Source organism: Vicia villosa, linkage group LG7, assembly GCF_029867415.1.
Source record: "Vicia villosa cultivar HV-30 ecotype Madison, WI linkage group LG7, Vvil1.0, whole genome shotgun sequence".
Lineage (NCBI taxonomy): Eukaryota > Viridiplantae > Streptophyta > Magnoliopsida > Fabales > Fabaceae > Vicia > Vicia villosa.
In genome coordinates, this window is record NC_081186.1 from 126,104,678 (window position 1) to 126,117,078 (window position 12,401).

Sequence of the window (12,401 nt, forward strand, 5' to 3'; positions counted from 1 at the left end):
ATAGTTAACAGATTTGAAATTGTATCTTTACCAATTTTAATCAATTAATTTGATTATTACTAATAACGAATTAGGATATTTTTTAATGATTTTTAGTAATTAGATTGCACCGTTACCCCTCATAATCGATTGGTTCGATTAAAAAGAATAACGAATTTGAAGTATGGAAAATAGAAAGATTAATCATCGCGACTAATAAGATAGTCGAAACCATTTAATCAAATAGAAATTATCTATATTTTAATTAAATAACATTTTAATTAAAAGCCATTATTGACCATAGCGATTAATTAATTTAATCGGAACGAACAACAAATTAGAATTTTTAACATAAATATTATATGTTAAATTATTTATTTAAAAAAATAATTATTATCATATAAATAAATATATTAAAAAGAATTAATTAAAACATATAATTAATTAACACTAATTTAGGTTATTAAGGTTATGATTCAGTGTGGCAGTTGGTATGGTACATGGTATAGAACAGATCCTGGGACGTTAGATCTGGATGGTTAATGATTCTAAGGTTCAGATGCTGAGGGATTATGGTGAGCCATATGATTGCGTATGCAGGGAATCACAGGAGATAATTTGTGAAAAAAACATAGGAAGGGCCAGGGATCGAACCCTGGACCCTGGGGCAAACACCAATGCGCGTCCACCAACTCAACTAACGTGGTTAGTTGTTCATAGCGTGGATAGTAAGATAGATATGTGATCACTTCCAGCTAATCCAGAAGAAAAAAAGCGCCAAATTCAAACACACCAATAACGCCCTGACACCTCATCGTCTTCTCCAAAGAAGACCTGTAAAACCTGTAACTTTTGCTACGGTTTGGCTACAAATGCGTTCGTAGCAAACCTCAACCTGTAAATCACGAATAGCACATACACACCAATAAACGTTTCGCGACCTAACCAACACCTTCGTCCCAACCCTGCGACTTCAATCCTACCACTAATTAACCCTAATTTAACTCCTAACGAAAAGCCCCAATTACACGCCCTCAAGAACCCTAGCGGCCTTCCATGGTGAACCACTTGACCCCGCCCAAAAATTCAATTAACTTTCAAGAAACATTCATAACAATCACATGATGCATAACATACAATTAAAACACCATAAACATGCTCACATCGTGCCAATTGATTCAAGTTTCAGAATGACTTACTTTGACAAATCGGAGACAATTCTGGGGTTGTTGATGCTATGCTAGTATCCAGACACATTTCAAATCACCTGAAGAAGCTTTTGAAACCTTTAATTCTTGTTGACAGCCTCAAATTCTCCAAAACCGAATTCAAGTTCTTTGGTGATTTTTTTAGTTCTTGCAAGTGTGCTTCTCTCCAGAATTTGTAACCCCTAACCTATTGCTTTGCCTCAACCACTTATAGGGAGTGAAATTAGGTTAAAACTTGAAGCCCAAGGCCCTTTGAATCCACTCTTGCAAAGTTTGGAAGATTTGCTTTTGTTCATGAATGGAAAGTTACTATTCTTGACCTATTTTGTACCAATATTCTCCATTTGATTTATGCACGAAAATTAGGTTATATTTAGTCATTAATGTTGATTGGAATCATTCATAATATCTCCTTTACCAAAATATTTGATTTTTATCTTAATTAAATCATTAAAAATGAAATAAAATCCTAAAAAAATCAAATAATATATATAATTTCGTGGCTTGTAATCTTGGACAGTCTAGATATCTTATGGATCAAGTTTGGATTACAAAACATAGGCCCACTTGTGAAAAATTCCATTTTGACCCCTTTTATTTCACATTCGGTCCTCCAAAATCACCCTACTTTGACCAAGCATATCTCACTCGATTTTTTAGCTATGAGGGAGTTCTAAGACTTTTTGGAAACCTCAGGAGGTCATCTACAAGCCAATTTGGAACATATTTTTCATTTGGGGCTTTTATCTTGATCATATCCTCTTTGACAAAAAACTGCTTTTGAGGGATGCTTGAAAATGACCTGTAATCTTTTGCATCATACCTCTCAAATGAAGCATTTCTAGCCCTGGCTTGTGAGAGACAAAGTTGTAGGGAATCCAATTTCCTTCAAAATAGGCCTTGAGTGGGGGATTTTCGATGTTCCATGTGAAAGTTATGCCCAGTCAAAGTTGGATTGACCTTCTCCTAAGAAACCCTAATTTGAACCTTTTTGTATTTGTTCATCTCTGAGTTTCTATTAGTGGAATCATGATCAATCTTTGATCAAATGATGGTTATGCTCCTCTATACCTGATGTTTGACCAATGATCATAGGTTTGAATCATGCTTTGATTGTAGTTGTCCTTCAGGTTTGAATCAGTTGACTGTGGATCTTGGGATTGTTTGAGCAAGGCTTTGGAATTGAATCTTGAACTTTGAATTATTGTAGATGGAATATGGAAGGCAAATTTTGGGGTATGACAGCTGCCCCTGTTCAATCTTCTTGAACCTGAAGAGGTAGAAGATGATTGGACACTAAAATGCCCTGAAATTTGCTTGCGTAGGGGACTTGTCTAAAGCATATGCTTTTCAGACCTGGATCATTTGATTGTATCTGAGGAGAGAGGAAATAATGTCTTACATAAGACTACCTGAAGAGGTTCCTGAACAGGGTATATCGAAGGTTGATGCGAAGAAGCTTAGACTTTGAGCAATGCTTAGGAAGAATGTCTTGGAGAAGACTAACTAAGGAGTTTTATAAAAGAACTAGGTATATCTTAGAAAAGATTGGATAAACATTTTAAGAAGGCTACCTAGAAAGGCATGATATGTCTTAAATAAGACTCACCTAGAAAGGCTCCTAAAAAGATATGAAACGTCTTAAACAGGGCTACCTAGACAGGTTATGGTACGTCTTAAACAGGACTCACCTGGAAAGGCTCTTAGATAGGATACGGGATATCTTAAACAATACTTACCTAGAGAGGTCCCTATAAAGGGAACGATACGTTTTAAACAAAACTATCTAGAAAGATTCCTATAAAGGGAATGATATGTTTTAAACAAAACTACCTAGAAAGGTTCCTATAAAGGGAATGATATGTTTTAAACAAAACTACCTAGAAAGGTTCCTATAAAGGGAATGATATGTTTTAAACAAAACTACCTAGAAAGGTTCCTATAAAGGGAATGATATGTTTTAAACAAAACTACCTAGAAAGGTTCCTATAAAGGGAACGATATGTTTTAAACAAAACTGCCTCGAAAGGTTCCTATAAAGGTCGTGAGACGTTTTAAACAAAACTACCTAGAAAGGTTCCTATAAAGGCTATGAAATATTTTAAACAAAACTACCTAGAAAGGTTCCTATAAAGGTCGTGGAACGTTTTAAACAAAACTACCTAGAAAGGTTCCTATAAAGGCTATGAAATATTTTAAACAAAACTACCTAGAAAGGTTAGGATATGTCTTAAACAAGACTGCTTGGAAAGATTAGGATAATTGTCTTGGACAAGACTACCTTGAGAGGTAAGAAATTCTTTGATTGCTTCTGGATTGTCTTTGAAGAAAGACTTGGAATGAGGTATTAGAATTGTATCTGTTAAGATTGAATCGTTGATACGATCGTATTTGCACTGTAATCGAATGATAACATCCTTTTGATCATGAAGTGACCTGAAAAGGCAGCGTTAGTTTTATGCAATGTCATGATGCATGTGTCATGTAATGAGATTCTCAAAATAAATGAGAATTATGCATGTATGTCGATCCCACACTGCGGGACGTAAATAGTACAGGCGTGGGAAGATCAATTACGCAACAATGCTCCTTGGGTGATACTAGTGTGACTTCCCGAATATCAGAAATTGTGAGACATGCCCCTTTATCTGAAGGAGGGACCTTTAGAGAGAACTCGAGTTTCACCATGTATTGCCTGATATGCATTGCCCCAGTGTTTGAATTCTTGAAAGATACACTACAACATTTTGACTCTACGACAACGCCTAATTTTTGGGAGGTAAAAAAATTGTTCTCGTAGCATTTAATAGAGAACAAATTTTATATTGCGTTGCGGTAGTGTATAGTTTTTTTTGCAAATCTTTTGCAACGTCTAAAAGTTGTTGTTGTATATGATAAAGACACTGATTTTTAAAGAAAGTTTAAAAACCGTTCTTATATAATTTTTAACTTCTTTAATAAATTTTTTATTATTTGATGTCGTGCCCTTTAGTTGGTTAAATTAAAATTAAAAAAAATTGAGAAAAAAAAATCATTTTTGCTGGAATCGAACAGAGGCCTCACGTTAAAAGAATATATGCCGTTCTCTTTTCTTTAGCGTAAAACGAGTAATTACTTCAGCGCTATATAGTTTCAGCCGTTCCCCTTCTTTAGCTTAAAAGTGAAAATTCAGTAAAAAATCAGAGCGCTAAAAGTGAGAATTTTTCCCTCCCAAACTCATCAAAACCTTCACCGTTTGATTTTTCAGAAGCTAAACCATAGACCGTCCAGTGTATCTTCTCCCTAACCCCAACCATATCCCTTTCTTCCCTTCACCTTCTTCTCAAACCCTTCAACTTGCAACTCAGAATTAGAATTTTAGGGTTTCATGGAATCATCTCAATCAAACCTTTGAAGTAAGTCTTTGACGACAATATTGATTCCCCTTAGAGCTGCAAGGGTCATAACACGCTGTGAACGAAAACTCAAATATAGAGGATTTTTCATTTTCAAGTTGTGTATGATTCGTCTTTTTGTCGCCCCAGTAAGAGTTTCCTTTAACTTTCTTACAATCTCTCCTTTAAATTTCATTCAGTATTGTTATTCACTTTTAAAATGGGTTTTTTTACTCTAGTTTATGAATCTAGTATTGATTGTGATCTTTGGAACTTTATCTTCCCATATGAGTTTCATGTTAGGATTAACAACACTGTAACAATACATTTCTCTGTTTTCTTTGAGTACTTGAGGTATTTGATGTCGTTTTTGAACTGTAAGAGTGGTGTTACAGTTAGTGTATTATCCATCATCCTCGTAGATGCACATTGGTATGTTGATTATGAATGCATTAATCACGTCCTTGTTTAATCATTTTAATTTTTTGTTGTCATGTTTCGTGACAGGAATCTGCAGATTCCTCCAAAATAATTACTACTGTTGATGTCCATCAGTTTTTCGACGACATTAAGAATAAGCGTCGCCGTATAAAGTGAGTTAATGTCGTTTTGGTAGTTTAAAGGGGTGTTGGTTGTTGGGTTTATTTGTGTAATCTGATGTTTACAAATGCAATACCATACTTGTATGTCAATGCCACAATCATGTGCATATTGTGTTGTTGTTCTTGTTTGTCATGTGATGTATGCATGATGTATATGTGGTTGTGATGTGTGTATCTATGTTTGAGTGTGACTATGTGTGTAATGTTGCAGCTGTTCACACTTTAACTACTATGTATGTGTAATATGTGTGCTTGTGCTCTCTAATCCTGTCACTGTTGTGTGTCTGCGTGTAGTGGTTGTATACTTTGATGACATTGTGTCTGTTATGCGTTTGAAGGTTGTGTTGTCATACTGTGAATGCCATCTATTATATGTATTTGTTCATATCATTTGTAACTGTGATCCCTTTAGGCCTTCATGCAGCTCACAACTCAATATAGAATAACTAATTGCAATAAGCTTTAATCATTTTGAATATAAATGATTTCTTATATATATCTCATAATTAAACTTCAAATATTTGAGCTGGATATAGTTTTGATACACTAGAATGGATCATTGGATCATTGTTGTAGCTCACATCAAATACATTAACTGGTATGACATAAAATACAAAGGAGTTGTGGAGAGTGGTAAGTCATAAAATTGGAAACCTATTTTCAGGGTTTAAAAACTATTTCATTCAACGTTAATGTTGAGCAAGACAAGATGCTACTACATCGTAGGAAAATTAGTGTATTTTTCTGTTTGAAATTTAATGTTTGTTTTTTTGTGTTTCTTTTTTGTACAAGTGTAGTTTTGTATTTTTATCTAGAATAGAATTATTAGATCCTAAGATATGAACGAGTTTTAAGTTTAAAAGTACATATACAATTGGGCTAGGTATCTCATATAGTTGGATAATTAATTAAACTAGTTCAGTGAAGCATCACTGTAAAATTGAACGGTTTCTAGTTCATCTTTGAATCATTCATTCTTCTTTGCTGCTTGGTTGTTGAAATGAAAACTTTTGGGTTAAAGTTATTAAGTGAAACATTCATGTTATAATTTATATAGTTATGTATAAATAACCATGGCTCACCAGCTATGATTGTTAAGTTTTGAGCATGCCACTAGCTCATAATTAGTCCCTGATTACTCATGTATATGATTGTATTCAAACCATATTTCAGAGATCTAATGTGTAGCATAGCACAAAATTTCACCATGTTATCATGTTTCTATATAACACCCATAGTTTTAAATTTGTTTGGTACGGCGGTGATGTTGTCCGACGCAGCGGCAATGCGGTCTGAAAGCGTAAACAACATGGAGAGAGTCTTTGCCGTAGTGATTGGCAGAGCTTAAGCTATATCTTTTGTATTCGTTGTGCTCGGCGCAGAATAAATCAATGGAGTGATTCTTGAATGCGTCGATTCAATTAGGTGTATGTGTTCTGTAGGTGGTGAAATTCTTGCCGAAGATGTTGGTGGTGAAATTCCTGGTTGCTGGTATGGAATAGTTTATAGAATTATTGTAGTTTGTCTTGTATTGTATCTCAGCTCTAGAGTTTATGAAAATTTTAGCATTAGCACCATCTAGCACCATGTAGCATAATGAATCCAATGATTATGTTTGATATTTGTTTTGGTTTGATTGTACTAACAATGTTCATAGGCTTGAGCAAAGGTGGAAATGAAATATCAGTCTTTCTTTATGACATTTAATGCACTTTGCTGAACTTTGGACGTGAATAAAGTCTCAGTAAGGTTACATGATGTTACTTTGCCGAGCATGCTAATTTTTGATTTATCTGTCTGGTATCTTTTGTTTTATACTAGTGTATGCTTATGTTTTATACTCTCTTTTTATCCTTTTAGACTTCATATAATATTAATAAATGATTCACTTCTCAATTTTAGGATATAAGACATCAAATGAAACTACTTGGCATAGAAAGAATTTTATAATTTTGCCTCTGTTTCAAAGGTGATTTTCCAGTGCAGCTTCAGTTTTAATATAAATATTAGTTATAATTCTAGTATCTAGATATTCTTTACCTGAGATAGTTGTAGATAATGTTATATGGATAAATTCTAAACTCTACTTAGTAGACAAATCAACCAAATATTCAAGACAAATTCTATAACAAGTGTAAATGTTGTCTATTGTTCTTTTTCTTTTTGTGTTCTCAGGAATTAGTTTACATACATGTCTTATGTTTAAAATATCATTTTTTTTAGGTGGATGTTGTTATAAGTTTGTTGTCTCCTAGTTGTCATATTATCGTAGCAAGTACTTGCATTGAGGTGAGTTGCATTATTTAATTTAAGGTTAATAGGCATTTACACCCTTGTAATGTTAGGGAATTTTGCTTTTCCCCCCTCCGTTGCCAAAGGCAGGTTTTGACAATGATTTTTTTGAAAAAACTGTTGCCAAAATCTGCCTTTGGCAACGGAGGGGGGAAAAACAAAATTCGCTAACATTGCAGGGGTGTAAATGCCTATTAACCCTTTAATTTATTATTCAATATTGAACTAAAGTGCTATCTATTTAGGGAAATCACAAAACTAAAAAAAGGCATGCAGCTGAGGTCTGACTAATAATCAAGTAAGATTTATTTGTTTTATGCTTTACATTGTAGATTTAGAGCTTTTGAGTAATAATCTTATTTCGATTTTATTACTTTTATTTTGCAGATCATGAATGATGAAGAGACGTAGATGTGAAAATGTAGATGTTTAAGTATACTTTTAAAGATTCAAGATGTTAGTTTAATTATGAACGATGATTGATAAGATGATATGTATATTAAAGATGTTTTGTTGATTGTAAATCATGATTGACATTGAGATATGTAAATTGAAAGATCATTTAAAATTTGTATATGAATAGTTATATAAAAAAATTGTGAATGATAACATTTATTAATAGGCTTATAAAATAAAATAATTTTACATTTTATAAAAGAAAATTCATTTTTTGCAACGGTTATAAAGTGTTGTTGTAGCATTAAAATCGTTGCTATAGCCTATGAAGAAGAAATTAAGAAATGAATTTACGAGTACGGTGTCATACAAATTGTTGCTATATCACTTGAAACAACCGTTCCAAAAAACATCAGAAAGGCAACGGTTTTAATTTAAAAACGAAGTGCAACCGTTGTTATTGGAAACCGTACTCTAAAGAAAACTAGCAACGGTTCTATATGAAGCGTTGCCATTGGGCGTAATAACCGTTGCAAAAAGATACAACAACGCCTCAGTTCAGCACGGTCTAAAAACCGTTCTAGTAGAGAAAAGCAACGGTTTTTTAAGTTTTTGCAACGGTTTTCAGGCGTTGGTGTAGAGTCAAAATGTTGTAGTGATATGCCCCTAGTTAATAGGATCCTTGATTGTATGCCCCTATTTTAGGAAAACCCTCTGGATGTGGTTTCCCCATTCAAGAGTCTTTATCAGGAATGATCGTCTTTGATTAGACCAATTTTGAGGTCTCCTTGATGCTAAGTGTTGATTTGAATGTGAAGCAGATGCTTTTCAGAATGAGTCATGCGTTTAGGTCGCATCCTGATGGACAGTGACTTGCTGAGTACTCAGAATGAGATGATGTCTTCTATAAGACTACCTGAAGAGGTCCTTGGGAGGAATGGGAAATTGTCTTAAACAAGATTGCGCTTTAAACAAAGCTCAAAGGGATATGTTTGTGCAGAGGGTCAAAATGTTCCTATAGAGGGTAAAGACTATTTTAAGGAATGTGGGGTTTTAAACAAAACTTAGGAAAAACATCTTGAAGAAGATCACCCTAGAAAGGATGGTGAACTGTCTTAGAAAAGACTCTGTACTTTAAGCAAAGTTTGACAAGGTTCTTGAAAGCATAAGAGAAGTTTGAATATGTCTTAAAAGACTAACTGGAAAAAGTTAAGAGATGTCTTACAGAAGACTACCTAGAAAAGGTTCTTGGAAAGGAATATGTCTTAGAGAAGACTGTCTGAAAGGGTTTGAAAATAGAAAGGATAAGAAGGTGGGTCTTTTAAAAGACTGTCTGAAAAAGCTCCTAGAAAGGGTAAAAAGTATTTGAACATGTCTTAGATAAGACTATATGGACAGATTGAGAAATGTCCTATAACGGTTCCTGAAAGGATGTGAGAGTGTTATTGACCCCATCTGATAGTGAGTGACCTTTGCAACGTGCCCCCAGGTAATGGGCTTGCCCCACGGGCTATTCAACGTCCTTGAGAGATTCTATGGATCTTGATCAGATTGCCCCATGTAAATGGGATAATGACGGGTTATGCCCCGTGTACACATTAGCCATCCCAGTCCTGCGTAAGAGATGTTTCTTCTTTTGTCAAGCTTTTAAAGCTACTTCGTCAGTCATTAGGATTTTTAGCCATTAGCCATGCCCCATGCAACTTCTCCCTGATGTTTAAACATCTGAATCCACATAGACAAGTGTACTTTGTAATGAAATTCATAAGATGCGAATGCATATGTCTGTCTTGAAAGTTTAAAAACATTTTTTTTTAATAAAACGAAGTTTTTTTTTGTAAGAAAGTGATATCAACTCAAAAGTTATAGTAGACCTTAAGGAGTCGGGATACCTTTGGTAACGATATGCTTTCGAATTAACCATGCTTCAGTTAGGACTTTTAAGGGTTGTAACGTGGCCTGGTTCACAGTTTAAAGAAACAAAAGATAGAGGCTCAAAGTTTATTTGTACCCATCCCAATCATCGTGATGTTCTCCAGTTCTATGCTCAGTTAACTATGTATTTAGTCTCCAAAAGAATTTGGGGAATTATGACATTGACATTTATGATGGTTCAAAAACCAAAGGTTTATCTGCAAAGGCAGTCATTCTCCTTTTTTGTAATATTTTCTCTTGTGAGGGTATGTAATGACCTCTTTTCGACTTTGTTTATCCCTAACTTTTGCCTGAACTGTTCATTTTAAAACTACAGTCAGCGGGATGCCCTAATTTTGCCTAAGTCTTCTTAATAGGTTTTGACTTAGCAGGCCCTTGCATTGCTTTCTTTTTCTTTGCGGACATTGACTGCCGGACTTAATGATGACGGAGAACCATCGGTGATTATGTTCAAAGGAACAACTTGGAATAATTAAGTTAACTGAGCAGCTACCCTATCCCCGGTTATGTATTAAGGGTTTTATTTTATATGAAGGAAAACTCCTACTTCTTTAGGCTCAAAAGGGTTGACAAGGGATTAACATCCTTATATCTCCATTATTTGGGAATCGAAACAATGCCTGTACATCGTCAACATGGTCTGTTCGAAAGCGTAGTGCATGAAATTATGGTATCGTTTTCGTCATTCTCCCTCAAAAGGTGTACGACTCTTAACGAGAGTTGAATATCACAAGTGAGAAAACCGAGTAGAAACACAGTTTAAAATATAGTGAGAACACTAGGAATAAATCAAGACAAACGTAAGCAATGCATTAATGATTATTGTAATGTACATAGCATATGTTGTAAGACTAATGTTTAAACAAACGGAAAGAAATTGCAAATGAAAACAAAACTAATGGTCTAAGAAATCCTCTTTCTAGCCACCTATGGCATTAGAATTGTGAGGATCTTCGAACTCAATGAGCCCTTCTTCAATCAAATCTTGGATCTTGTGCTTTAACAGCCCACAATCCTCTGTATCATGACCAGGATTGTCTGAATGATAAGCGCACCTAGCATGATGTTTGTACCCAGGAGCAGGGTTAGTTGGAGCTGAGTATGGAGGCAGCAGAGTTACCAAGTTCTGACTGAGCAGACGTTGCAAAGCCTGAGACAGTGGCATGTACAACGGGGTGAATGATCGTTTTGGTTTGGACCTCCAGGTGCGTTGGCCACCCTGTTGCTTTTGCTGATCCCTTTGTTGTGATACTAGGGTCTGATTACCCATGATTGCCCCCACAATGTTGGATTCCTTTTTTCCGTCATATGACTTCTTTGTGTGATAGGAACCTGAGGGTGCCCCTTGTATCTTCCCATTTTTGATTTCATCTTCAATTCTCTCACCAATGACTACCAAGTCCGAGAACCCTGAAGATATGCTTCCGACCATCTTGTCGTAGTACGGTCCTTGCAAAGTGCTCATAAATATGTCCACCAATTCTTTTTCCATTAGGGGGGGTTGGACTCGAGAAGCCATTTCCCTCCATCTTTGGGCATACTCCTTGAATGATTCATCCTTCTTCTGTGACATATTTTGTAATTGCATCCGATTGGGTGCCATGTCCAAGTTGTACTTGTACTGCTTCAAGAATGTGTTAGCCAGATCATTCCAGCTTCTGATATAGGATTTCTCCAGTTGCATATACCAGTCAATAGATGCTCCGCTTAAACTCTCTTGGAAGAAGTGTATCATCAGTTTTTGATCATGAGCATAGGCAGCCATTTTTCGCACATACATGCGCAAGTGATTCCTCGGACACGTGAGCCCTTTGTATTTTTCGAAGTCTGGAATCTTGAATTTGTGTGGGATAGTCAATTCTGAGACTAAGCTCATTTCGAAGGCATCCACGTCGAAGGCATCGTATCCTTCTACCACTTTTAGTCTCTCTTCCAGCGCCTTGATTTGTTCACTATCCTTGGAGTCTTCCCTAGGGTTGGGATTAGACTGTTGCGTCTGAGGTGCTTGGTCTGTGTTGTCCACCTCTTGCACTCCGTATTGTAGATCCAGGTAATCATCATCCCTAGGGACATTGCTAGCAGGAATGCAAACTGTGCAGGTTGTCCCTTTCGTTTGTGGAGTGGGGACAAATCCTTCTTGGGAGGTCTCTCCTTTCTCTTGGAACTAGATAGCTCTCCTGACAGATCGGGCCTGAGATTTGTCCTTAGCTGGGCCAAAGCCTGAAACAAATCCTAGCAGCGGGTTTTCATCGTTAGGGATCTCATCCTGAACCAGGGTATCCCCAGACTGAACCTCTTTTGCTTTTTCTTATTTATCCAGGAGGGCCTTCATGAATCCTAGCATCTGAGTCATGCCTCCTTTAACTTCTTCCATACTAACCTTCAGTTAATCCACCTCCTCACGAAGAGCGGCTTGATTCTGTTCCAGCTGATCCATTGATCTCTTTTGCCGAAACCTTGTTTGATAAGACGGTCGGGATGTTAGGTTATCCTTCCCAATGGTCCCTTGTTCTGGAGATAGAAGAGAAATCTTCTCTTAATGCCATGAAAATGATGTGTATGCCATGCATGATATGCATAATATCCTCTTTTCTTCTTTTTTTTTTGAATAAGAT

General features: G+C 35.8%; 1 long non-coding RNA gene across 1 annotated transcript; it reads left to right on the top strand.

Annotated features, from left to right (window-relative positions):
* Positions 1-4,245: 4,245 nt before the first annotated feature.
* On the top strand, positions 4,246-8,005 carry LOC131618509 (uncharacterized). Its single transcript, XR_009288876.1, has 6 exons — positions 4,246-4,710; positions 5,069-5,154; positions 7,066-7,132; positions 7,387-7,452; positions 7,701-7,753; positions 7,843-8,005. It is a non-coding gene; the product is annotated as an uncharacterized LOC131618509 (long non-coding RNA).
* Positions 8,006-12,401: the final 4,396 nt, after the last annotated feature.